We start from the raw sequence: 11,806 nt of genomic DNA, 5'->3' as shown, positions 1-11,806 counted from the left end.
GTGATCATGCTCCCCCCTGTGGAAGTGCCATGGTCTGATCACTCTGAAAGCCAAGATTGACTTCCCGCTCCTCCCCTGCTCGGGTGGCGAACCTATTTGGGGCTCGTCCGCGAGAACTGATGGATCCTGATAGATTCCGACAAGCCTTGCGGGACCCTGCTCCTCCTGGCGACTCATTAGATGACCTTGTTGAGGACTGGAATAACCGGCTCTTGGCAGCCATTGAAGAAATCGCACCTAAGTGCCCTCTGCGACCCTGTCGAAACCGGGCCCCTTGGTTTACTGAGGAGCTCCGGAAAATGAAGCGGGATCTCAGACAGCTAGAGTGAGTATGGCGACGGACTCGTGACGGAGCCTCAAGAACATCTTATAGGACGCTTATGAAAGCCTATGAGATGGCTATGAAAGCTGCTAAGAAATCTTACTTTGCAGCTTCCATTGCATCCGCTAGCTCTCGCCCAGCACAACTTTTTAGAATAATTAGATCAATAACGTCCTTAGGAGGACAACCAAATTTAAGCACAAATTCGACCCACAGCTGTGAGGCATTCACGAGCTTTTTTGCGGAGAAAGTCCTGTTGCTTCGCTGGGACCTCCCTGCCAATTTAGATACAGTGACTGAACTGGAGGCCCCTCGACTGACTTCAGGTCCAGTGTTGGACCATTTCAATCGAATACTCCCTGCTGATGTGGATAGATTCCTCCAAGTTGGTAGGCCCACCACCTGCCTCCTTGATCCGTGCCCGTCTTGGCTGATTAGGAAGTGTCCCGATGTTGCGCGGACCCCCCTGGCTGAAATTATCAATTTGTCCCTTGACACAGGGACATTCCCAGGGGAACTGAAGGAAGCAGTGGTATGTCCACTCTTAAAGAAAACTTCATTAGATCCCTTAGACCTATCCAATTACCGCCCAGTTTCAAATCTTCCATATGTGGGTAATGTAATTGAGAGAGCGGTTGCTGAACAGCTTGGTAGGTTTCTGGAGGAAACATCGGCTTTAGATCCATTTCAGTCCGGTTTCTGTCCTGGTTTTGGGACCGAGACGGCTCTGGTTGCCCTAACAGACGATCTCCGTAGACAGCTGGATCGAGGCGGGTCAGGACTGGTGATCCTTTTAGATTTGTCAGCAGCCTTTGACATGGTCGATCATGATCTTCTGGACCACCGCCTCGCAGACGTGGGGATACAGGGCATAGCCCGTAACTGGCTGTGCTCTTTTATCTCTGGTTGGGGACAGAGGGTGGCACTAGGGAGGGAAATGTCGTCGCGCCGTTCCTTGGTGTGTGGAGTGCCGCAGGGCGTAGTCCTCTCCCCAATGCTTTTTAACATCTTTATGCGCCCCCTTACCCAGATTATCCGGTGCTTTGGGCTGGGTTGTCACCAATATGCTGATGACACTCAGCTCTATCTGCTGATGGATGGCCACACCGACTTGGCCCCGAACACACTGACCAGATGCTTGGAAGCTGTGGCTGGATGGTTTCGTGGGAGCCGATTGAAACTAAATCCTTCGAAGACAGAGGTCCTATGGCTGGGTCGGGATGGCATGGGGATGAGGGACCAACTCCCTTCTCTTGCGGGGGCCCAATTAGTGCCATTGCCTTCCGTTAAGAGTTTGGGTGTAATCCTTGACGCCTCCCTTTCCATGGAGGCGCAAGTTACAGCAACAGCCAAGGCGACATTTTTCCACCTTCACCGCATCAAGCAGTTGGTCCCTTACCTTTCCCACCCCAACCTGACCACAGTGATCCATGCGACGGTCATATCCAGGCTTGAGTACTGTAATTCGCTCTACGTGGGGCTGCCCTTGAAGCTGTCCCAGAAACTCCAGCGGGTGCAGAATGCTGCAGCGAGGCTCCTCACGGGGTCCCTGCCATGGCAGCATATTCACCCAGTGCTTTTCAAGCTGCACTGGTTCCCGGTGGAATACAGGGTCAGATTTAAGGTGCTGCTTTTGACCTTTAAAGCCCTTCATGGCTTTATGGCTCATGAGACCAGGGCCCTGCAGGATCTGATTTCTTTCCGCAGGGCCTGTAAGACAGAGTTGTTCCGCCTGGCCTTTGGCTTGGAGCCAATTTGATTCCCTCCCTCTCTTTCTTTTTTCTTTTCCTTCTCCTCCTGCGATGAGGCTACATTTTAATATTTTAATGTTTCAATATTTTAATGTTGTATTTTTAATTTTGTTTTTAAGTTGTAATCATTTAACTTGTTTTTATTATTGCTTGTAAGCCGCTCTGAGCCCGGCCTTGGCTGGGGAGGGTGGGGTATAAATAAAAATTATTATTATTATTATTATTATTATTATTATTATTATTTGCCTCAGTGGGAAAACCCACAAGCAGGATTGGAGCACAAGAGCCATCTAGCAACTGGGATGCAGAAGCACTGCTGCGTCCAACTGGGGATAGCAGCCATCGATAACTGTCTCCACCATGAATTTGTCCAATCCTATAATAATAATAATAATAATAATAATAATAATAATAAATGTTTATTTATACCCCACCCTTCCTGGTTAAAAAACCAGGCTCAGGGCGGCTAACAGCAAATATAAAACATTGATTAAAATACGACTTAAAAACAGCATAAAACACAACATAAAATGCAGCATCAATATCAATAAAATTCAAAAATTCAGCGGTAATTCTTTGGGGGGAAACAAACAAACCCCAGTCAGTAGACATCAAATGATCACCAGGGCTAACTGGCCAAGTTGGTCCTACTATGGCCTAACCCGAAAGTCCGTTGCCCTGTTGTTATCTTTTCATTCAGCAGCCTAACAGCCCACGGATAGAAGCTGTTCTTTACCCTGTTGGTGCGACTAATCCTGCTTCTATATCTTCTGCCCGAGGGCAGGAGATCAAGAAAGTGCCGGCCAGGGTGTGAATCATCCCTGATAATTTTCCTCACTCTCCTGAGGCAACGTTCTTCCGCAATGTCATCCAGCAGATTCACGGGACAGCCCATAATTTCTTGTGCTGTATTCACCACCCTCTGTAGGCAGATCCTGAAGCTGAGGCTCCAAGACTTTGGCCACCTCATGAGAAGAGAAGACTCCCTGGAAAAGACCCTGATGTTGGGAAAGATGGAGGGCGCAAGGAGGAGGGGACGGCAGAGGACGAGATGGTTGGACAGTGTTCTCGAAGCTACCAGCATGAGTTTGACCAAACTGCGGGAGGCAGTGGAAGACAGGAGTGCCTGGCGTGCTCTGGTCCAGGGGGTCACGAAGAGTCGGACACGACTAAACGACTAAACAACAACAGTTCAGACTGCGCAAGAAAGGAAATGGCAGGGCCAAGAGAGGAGAGTCAGACAGACAAAGAGAGGAGTTTGCCTGAAATCCGATGCCAGCTCTAAGAGGCTGAGGTCCCTGAAGGAAGGTGAGGACAGGTGACCTCACCTAGGCGCGAAGTCACCCCCCACCAAAGCAGGCTCAAAGCTTCTCAAAGCTTTTCAAAATCATTTTCTCAGCAGCTAAGCATCGGAAACATTCCGCTCTGCTGTAACAAAAGGTAGAGAACAGTCCATTGTTTCCCAAGCCTTTCTCATGCCTTCTAGCCTTGCTAAAGAACCACATTGCAACTTACTTTCTGTCCAGGAACCATGCTAGAACAAGAGATTGAAACATATTTGAACACTCTGAAACCCCTTTCCTGGGAAGGGTGCCAAGAGTCCACAATAGTCCCAAGACAGCTTTCTGTTCATGCTCAGAGGAACTCCTGAGGGAGGAGAAAGGGGGAGGGAACTGGAATGGGGTATATATGCTTGGGCACATGATTGTGAAGTCGTGCATGCTTTTTGTGACTTATCACACTTGCTCCTTCTACCAGTTCATGGATGGTAGAAATAAAAGCCTTTTCTCCGAAACTATTCCTTGAGTGTCTGTTGACTCCCACTTCCCTTTCCCAGGCGCAATATTTTTCCCATCCGAGGGCAAAGCCTCATAAGGCTACATTTCTTTGCCCTTCCCGATAAAATATTTGAGGGGGCTGGGCCCCCCCAAGGTTGATGGGCATTGCCATTCAAATGGTATGGGTGAGGCCCGTCCTGTGATCACTTATGTGGGGGTGGGGCTTACCTGCCCCCCAATATTTTATTCAAGTTGGCACTCCTGCTCCTGAGGTCCACACTCTTAGCAGCATAAGGAAGAGCCCCCACTGTACCCATGGCTTTGTTTTGACCCTCTCTCCAAAGTCTCTGTCTGCTTTCAGGGCTCAAAAAGGCCCTAAAAGCAGACAGGGCCTGCGGGAGGCAGTGGAAGACAGGAGGGCCTGGCGTGCTCTGGTCCAGGGGGTCACGAAGAGGCGGATATGACTAAACAACAACGTTTGTTGTTATTGTTTATCTGTTTATTGTTCCTTTTTCCCCCTCCCCCCCTTTTTTCGTTCATTCATGTATTTTTCTTTTTTTCTGTTTTTGTGTATCATTTTGCTTTGTGGTTTTTGTTATTATTGTGGACTGTAGCAGGAACCCCCCCCCCATCATTCAGTTTGTACAAACTTCACACACACTCACACTCACACACTACATACGCTACCCTTCTGTTATAAATTCATAGAAAATCAACCATACATCGGATTTGCACTGTTCCACTTTTATTTTACTCCATGAAGGAAGGACTACAAAAAGGGGAAGGTTTGATACAGGCCAGCCATAATCCCTTCACCATCCCAGCACATCCACAGGAGCCCTGCCCAGTTGCTATGCCAACCCTGATGGTCCTAGACAGAAGACAATCAAGATCACAAATAACTTGCATATGGGAGTGGATTCAGCATGAACTGGAACAAAGGACAATGATCAGATCTTCCCTCAGGGGGCAGGAAACTGCGACTACCTTTTGTCTTCAGAAAATGACTCATGGGGAGGAGGAGAAGGGAACCAGCCAGGTGACAGGACACTCAGGTTACCACCACAACCCCTCCCTCAACCCCTCCTTTCTGTAATGTATGCATGATGTTTCTGGGGGTGGGCTTGACCTACAGGGTGGGAATTTCAAAAGTTTTTATAAGGGCTTGCACACCATTTTCTGTGTCTTTTTCCTCTCTCCTGCAAGTGAGGTGAGGGGAACACCCTGTTGCAACAGTTCAATAAAGGCCAAGCCTACAGGCTGCTGATTTGCTCCAATTTACTCTGGTTGGTGTCTTTACTTTTTGTCCAAGGGAGCCCTCGGATTTTTCCGGTAACATGGACAATCTAATATTATTATTTTTTTAAAAAAAGAAAAAACTCTGAAATGAAGAATTTTCATTTTGGAAAAAGAGCGACTCGCTGAGAGCCTTCCTCCTCCGCCCGCGGAAACCCCCCCCCCCAACACCCCCCGGGCTGGATCTCATTCGCAAGGACCCCGCGCATCTTCCGCGGCTGGGATCTCCGCAGCGCCCCCTGCAGGCGGCCTGCGCGGCCCGCCCGTCTGCGGCAGGGGGAGGGGCCCGCCGCGCCCTCGCCCAATCGCTCGTCGGGAGAGGCGGGGCTTCGCTGCGCTGCCTGTCTCTCTCTTTCGGCCCGCCTCCTTCCGGCTCGCCCCAAGATGGCCGCCCGGCCGCGCGTGCGCAGTGAGGACGAGTACCGCCCTCTCGTCGCTTCCGCTGCCTGAGAGGCGAAGAAGGCGAGCGAGGGAGCGAGGCGGCGGCCGCTCCGTCTGTCCGTCCTCCGGCAGGTAGGTCCCTTTTGCCTCCGCCTGGAATGCCGGAGAGGAGGGCGTGGAACGAGGAGGTCGGCGGGGGCGGCGCGTCTGTCTCCCTCCCAGCAGACGAGGGAGCCTCTGGGCGCGTGCAGAGAGCCGCCTCCCCCCCCCGGCCGGAAAGCACTCTGCGCGTGCTCAGGGGCGCCCTCGGCGGTACCTCGAGGTGGGGGGGTGTTCTGTGTGCGCGCATATATATATATACATATGTATGTATGTATTTTTTTTGTGTGTGTATATATATATATATATATATTGTGTGTGTGTGTGTGTGTGTCTGTGTGTGTGTATATATATATATGTATGTGTGTGTGTCTGTGTGTGTGTATGTGTGTGTGTGTATATATATGTATATGTGTGTGTGTCTGTGTGCGCATATATATATATCTGTATTTTGTGTGTGTGTATATATGTGTGTGTGTGTGTGTGTGTGTGCGCATATATATATATATATGTATTTTGTGTGTGTGTGTGTGTCTCTGTGTGTATATATATATATGTATGTGTGTATGTCTGTGTGTGTGTGTGTCTGTGTGTGTGCGCATATATATATATATATGTGTGTGTCTTTTTTGTGTGTATATATGTGTGTGTCTGTCTGTCTGTTTATGTATATACAGTGGTACCTCGGGTTAAGAACTTAATTCATTCTGGAGGTCCGTTCTTAACTTGAAACTGTTCTTAACCTGAAGCACCACTTTAGTTAATGGGGCCTCCCACTGCCGCTGCACAATTTCTGTTCTCATCCTGAAGCAAAGTTTTTAACCCAAGGTACTATTTCTGGGTTAGCAGAGTCTGTAACCTGAAGCATCTATAACCTGAAGCGTCTGTAACCCGGGATACTACTGTACAAAGAAAGAAACAACCAATGACCCCCTCTTGGCTTTCTATTTAGAGTTTAGCTCCCCTCACTTTCCTCCCCTTTTTGGTCACTGTTAGGAGATGGAAGGGTGGAGTGCATGAAACCCTGATCAGTGAAGCAATTGCTTTGCTACATATTCATAGTATTTTATTTTCTTAGCATTAATTGAGTCCCTGGATTTATTTGTGACTGTTGTGTCTTTCCCTTGCCCCCGTCCAGCCAGCTCAACCCAGGTGCCTGCAGTGGGGATCATGGAGAACTATCAGAAGTCCAAGACTGTGGAGAAGCCGTCGCCTCTTCCCTTCACCAACTTGCCCTCCGATATAATTGAAATGAAAGTGAAGGACGGCAGCAAAATCCGGAACCTGATGGGCTACGCCATTGGCAAGATGGAGTCGGAGGCCGTGCGGCAGGTCCTCTTCAGTGGCGCTGGCAAGGCCATCAGCAAGACCATCACCTGCGTGGAGATCATGAAGAGAAGGCTCCAAAACCTCCACCAGATCACCAAAGTGTTCTTTAGGCAAACGGAGGAGATCTGGGAGCCCATCGTGCCAGAGGCCGGCCTTGATTCTTTGACTGTGAAGCGGAATATTCCTGCCATTTGTGTCTTGCTGAGCAAAGATCCGCTGGACGCTCAAGAGCCAGGCTACCAGGCTCCTGGGTCTTTTGACGCCTTCTGGTTAGAAACGCTGAAAGCATCAGAGTCCCAGGGCCAGGCCAAGAGGAAGCAGGGGGGAGGCAGAGGCGCCGCTCACGCTCGGAAGCTTCCCCGCTCTGGTAGATGGGAGGACTCTTACAAAAAGCCCTGAGCAAGCCCAGCTTCAGAACGGCAGCAACTGCTCCCCAAGACAAGGAAAGCCGGCTGGTTATCAGAATAAAGTGGGAGGCGTTAGAAACACTGGCTGCATCTGGAGGAAAGGAAAGGAGAGTCTGTCTGAATTTAGAAGGCAGCTGGCGTTGGGCAGACTGAGACGGGGTCTTGTGTTGTGGCTTTCCCCCTCATTTGAATAGGGGACAAACAGGAAATGCGTCACTGGGTTGTGCCCGGCATGTTCACAATTTGGGTGCTTGAAATGGCAATGTGCAGAATCTTTCTTCGTGGGAAGGATAATGAAAACAGGGAGGAAGTCCCATTACCTGTCTCTTCTCCTGATGCTGCAAGGGCCTAGCCCTTCGCCATCTAACCCTCTTCTGTTCATATGAACAAGATCAGCAGATTACTGCAACCCCGGGATATATTTTCACATTGTCATCGGAAAACATTGCTGGTTTCCTTGTGGCCTGAGGGCCTCCATGCTTTTAGATTTTCTTGCTTTTGCATTAAGGTCCTGGGCATTCAAAGGAAGGGATACAGCACAAAGGTGAGAGGCGAGTGCCTCGTGTGTGATTGTGCCAAGGGACTTCCTGATGTACCTGTACATGAAAACGTAGCATCTCATCAGGTGTTTGTAACTTAAGAGCTAGGAGTTGGACGCCATGTAATTTTGTTCAGCGAGTTTTATTTTTGTCTCCAAAGCAGTCTTGCCAGTAAAAGATACCAGGCCATTAAAAGGTTTACTGCTCATCCACATACCTGACGTTGCTCTGTCATCTCTGAACACATCAACCCCCAACTCCCATTCCATCTAAGTTGCTGCACTGCTTCCTCTCTCTTGTGGTCTTAATACACCTTGCTCAGTTCTTCTCTGGACCTGTCAGGGGCTCGTACTCCAAGGAACTCCCTTGGGGTGAGGGGTGGAGATTGAGGACTTGGTTCTTCTGTCCTCCTGGCTTCAAAAAGTGCTAGAAAGGGCTGACAATTAAGCCAGTAAAGGTAATAATTCAAATTTATTGTTATCTCCGAACTTGACAGCTGATTATTCATTCAGAAGGGCTGTCCAAAGACTAAATTGAGATTACCAGCCCTTAGTTAGTTGTGGACTCTTGATTTACCTTTGCCAGGAGAAAATCCCATGTTTTCTTTAATAAGGCAAGGTAAAAGGAATTAAGAATTGAACGTTGCCTGTGGGTGAGCAAGAAGTATTGGTCCCAAACACCCTGTGATCTTGCTCCTTGGAGAACAAGTGGTGTTTGCATGATAGCGACTTTGGGAGTCCTTGAAGTTATCAGCCTTGTGATGTTGCAGCCGCTGCCTGAACTGAGTTGCCCCTGATAATATCTGGGTGCTGTTCCTCTTTTGCAGGGCCCATCATTGCTTTCACCCTCGCTTCATTCTGTCCTCTGCCTCTTTGAAACACTTTCTTCCAGACTGTGACTGTGTCTGAATGTTGCCGCCTGCCTGTCAGGTCTGTTTCCTAAACTCATCTTTCCCTTTGAAGTGGCTTTCCTTAATCTTTTATGCTGTTTGCTGCGTGTAATTTGAGGTGGGATGTGTCTGCCAGTTCCCTTAAAATATTCACAAAGCCCCCTTCAAGCCCAAGGAAACCTTGCCTTTGATACTGAAGGCTGGCACTGCCACGTTGCATTGTATATGGGCCAATTATATGGGCTGGGTGGTCAGCCTGGATTCCCTCTAGAAACCAAAGCAGAGGAAGGCAGAATGTTGCTCATGGTCCCCTAGTCAGTTTCTGCTGGAATGAAGAGATGATGGATCCCTTCAGCTTGCATGAGCTGCTGGGATCAAGGGTTATTAATCCTCTGTGTCTGCCTGGAATGTGCTTTGTTCCTGATGCTTGCTTTTCCACCTAGAAGTCCCTATCCACGTCAGGAGGGGCAAAGCAACTGAGTTCCATTTTCTAAGGCAGCCTCTGAACTCTCCTTCTGGGTCATTCTGGCTGCTCCTAGACAGTTGATTGCCTGCTGACAGCAATCCAGCCTGGAGAAGGAGTCTGTGCCTCTGACGTTCTACCTAGACGTCATTACTGTGCCATTAAAGACTTCCTCTTGGCTGCTCAGGAGCAGTAGGGGCAGCAGATCTGAAGCAGGCACTGAGACCCAAGACAAGGTCTTCCCCAAATAAGATGCATCACCCCAGAAGCTCCTGAGGACCCAGCAACCAAGCCAGCTCTCAAATGCATCAATGACAACTATTTCTCATTGGCATGAGAGAAACCGCCATTTTGTCATAATGGCCGAGAGATTAAGCCACGCATCAGGCACTCCCGGGCTTGAAAATCACCTCTGCTGTGGACTTCATAGTTGGGCCCACGGTCAGAGTTATTAACCCCACTCCCAGTACAGTGGTACCTCGGGTTAAGTATTTAATTCGTTCCGGAGGTCTGTTCTTAACCTGAAACTGTTCTTAACCTGAAGCACCACTTTAGCTAATGGGGCCTCACGCTGCCGTAGCAAGATTTCTGTTCTCATCCTGAAGCAAAGTTCTTAACCCAAGGTACTATTTCTGGGTTAGCAGAGTCTGTAACCTGAAGCGTATGTAACCCGAGGTACCACTGTAGTCCAGAGAGGGGGAGCTGAGAGAGCCTTGCATATCGTAAATGGTTTAAAACCAGGCTTCCTCAACCTCGGCCCTCTAGATGTTTTGAGACTACAATTCCCAGCATGCCTGACCACTGGTCCTGCTAGCTAGGGGTCATGGGAGTTGAAGGCCAAAAACATCTGGAGGGCCGAGGTTGAGGAAGCCTGGTTAAAACACTAAATGCAGCTCTTTGAACATTACTGGTTATTGGAGTGTAGCATGTTCTGGATGGGTTTAGCCCTCAGTCGCTTTCCTTCAAGCCACCACAGCATGGAACGCACAAACAGTGAGCTTTAAAAGATGCTTAAGCACTGGGGCAGTGGATGGGTTCACTTAGAATAACTTTAAAAGAGCCATAGCTGTAGGAAGATTCGCCAGGAAAATTGAGATTTACCTGAAGCTCTTTGCTGTGCTGAAATGTCCCACCAGGGGGTGCCTGGCATTCTCCATGCAAAAAAATGGCTGTAAGCCTTGATTAATTTCTGCTCCAGTTCCCTTGCAAACTGCCACGGCTGATCTATGGGTTTAATAAAGCAGTCTTTTGACAGCATCTTAAGTAAGCCTCATCCTTTGGCCTGGGGCAGAGGAAGATAATCTGTGGACAGTATTTTCCTACAGAGTCAAAGGTGCTGCCAGAAATCAGCATGAGTCCCAGGTTAGAACAGGTTAGAGATGTCAGCTGGGCTGTGGAATAAGGGAGGAGGTATCTGCTATCGGACAAGCAGCCCCTAAAGTGTACCAGTTTAGGAAGCAGTTTGGGGGGCAGGGGAGTAGCGTTGAGACTGGCAGGGCCCAGAGGAAGTGGGCAAGGGCACCTGGTGGTTCAGGTGGCAGAGCTTGGCTGTGGTTTAGGAGGGGCAAGGTGGAGATTGGTATATTCAAAACAAAACAAATAGCTCTCAGGCCATGCTGGAAATGGCCTGTCTCCCTTCTGGACGTGGTTCTCCCCCCTGGAGACTCTACAAAGGAGGCTAAAATGCTGAACTCTCAAATGAGTCCGGAGACTGGACCACTCTGTTTTCATCCACAGCACTAATGGCTAGGTTTGGCTCTAGCTGAAAAGTGTGGAGATGGGTGAAATAATTTTAATTAACCTGTGGCGACCCACTTCTTTATCCAGGAGGCAGAGATGGCCCCCAAGCTGGACCTCTTTACAAGAGGATTAGTCAAATTCAAGGAGAAGAGGGCTAGGACCCTCATACCTACGGGACCGCCTCTCCTGGTATGCCCCACGGAGGACCTTAAGGTCCATAAATAGCAACACCCTAGAGGTCCCGGGCCCTAAGGAAGTCAGATTAGCCTCAGCCAGAGGAAGGGTCTTTTCAACACTGGCCCCGGCCTGGTGGAACGCTCTGTCTCATGAGACCAGGGCCCTGCAGGATCTGATTTCTTTCCGCAGGGCCTGTAAGACAGAGTTGCTCCGCCTGGCCTTTGGCTTGGAATCAGTTTGATCCCCTTCCCCTCTTTCCTTTTTCCTTTCTCCTTCTGTGATGGAACTCCTATATGGGGACTTCTCTGGCTTTTTTCTGGCCCATGTAGGACCAGTCTGGATAGTTAGCTTTGGTGAAGACTTGATGTTTTTATCCCCCCCAAAGTTTTTGATTTGAGTTTCCACCGAAAGGAAGCTGCATTTTAATGTTTTAATGTTGTATTTTAATCTTGTTTTTTAAGTTGTATTTTAATTTCTTTATATTGGGTGTTAGCTGCCCTGAGCCCAGTCTTGGCTGGGGAGGGCTGGGTATAAATAAAAAAATTATTATTATTATTATCATCATCATCGATGGCTATACTCTGCCTCCTCAGTCAGAGGCAACAATACTTCTGAATCCCTATTGCTGTAAAACT

At 48.9% G+C, this 11,806-nt stretch overlaps 1 pseudogene across 1 annotated transcript; it reads left to right on the top strand.

Moving 5' to 3' along the window:
• The first annotated feature begins 5,531 nt into the window (after window positions 1-5,531).
• Window positions 5,532-8,116, top strand: LOC308469106 (ribonuclease P protein subunit p25-like protein pseudogene; annotated as a pseudogene). Its single transcript, XR_013991634.1, has 2 exons — window positions 5,532-5,660; window positions 6,770-8,116. The product of XR_013991634.1 is annotated as a ribonuclease P protein subunit p25-like protein pseudogene (transcript).
• The last annotated feature ends 3,690 nt before the right edge of the window (window positions 8,117-11,806 follow it).

Source organism: Podarcis pityusensis (assembly GCF_964106645.2).
Source record: "Podarcis pityusensis genome assembly, contig: HAP1_SCAFFOLD_414, whole genome shotgun sequence".
Lineage (NCBI taxonomy): Eukaryota > Metazoa > Chordata > Lepidosauria > Squamata > Lacertidae > Podarcis > Podarcis pityusensis.
Note: the sequence above shows the minus strand (reverse complement) of the source record. Positions and strands in the feature narration are given on the sequence as shown.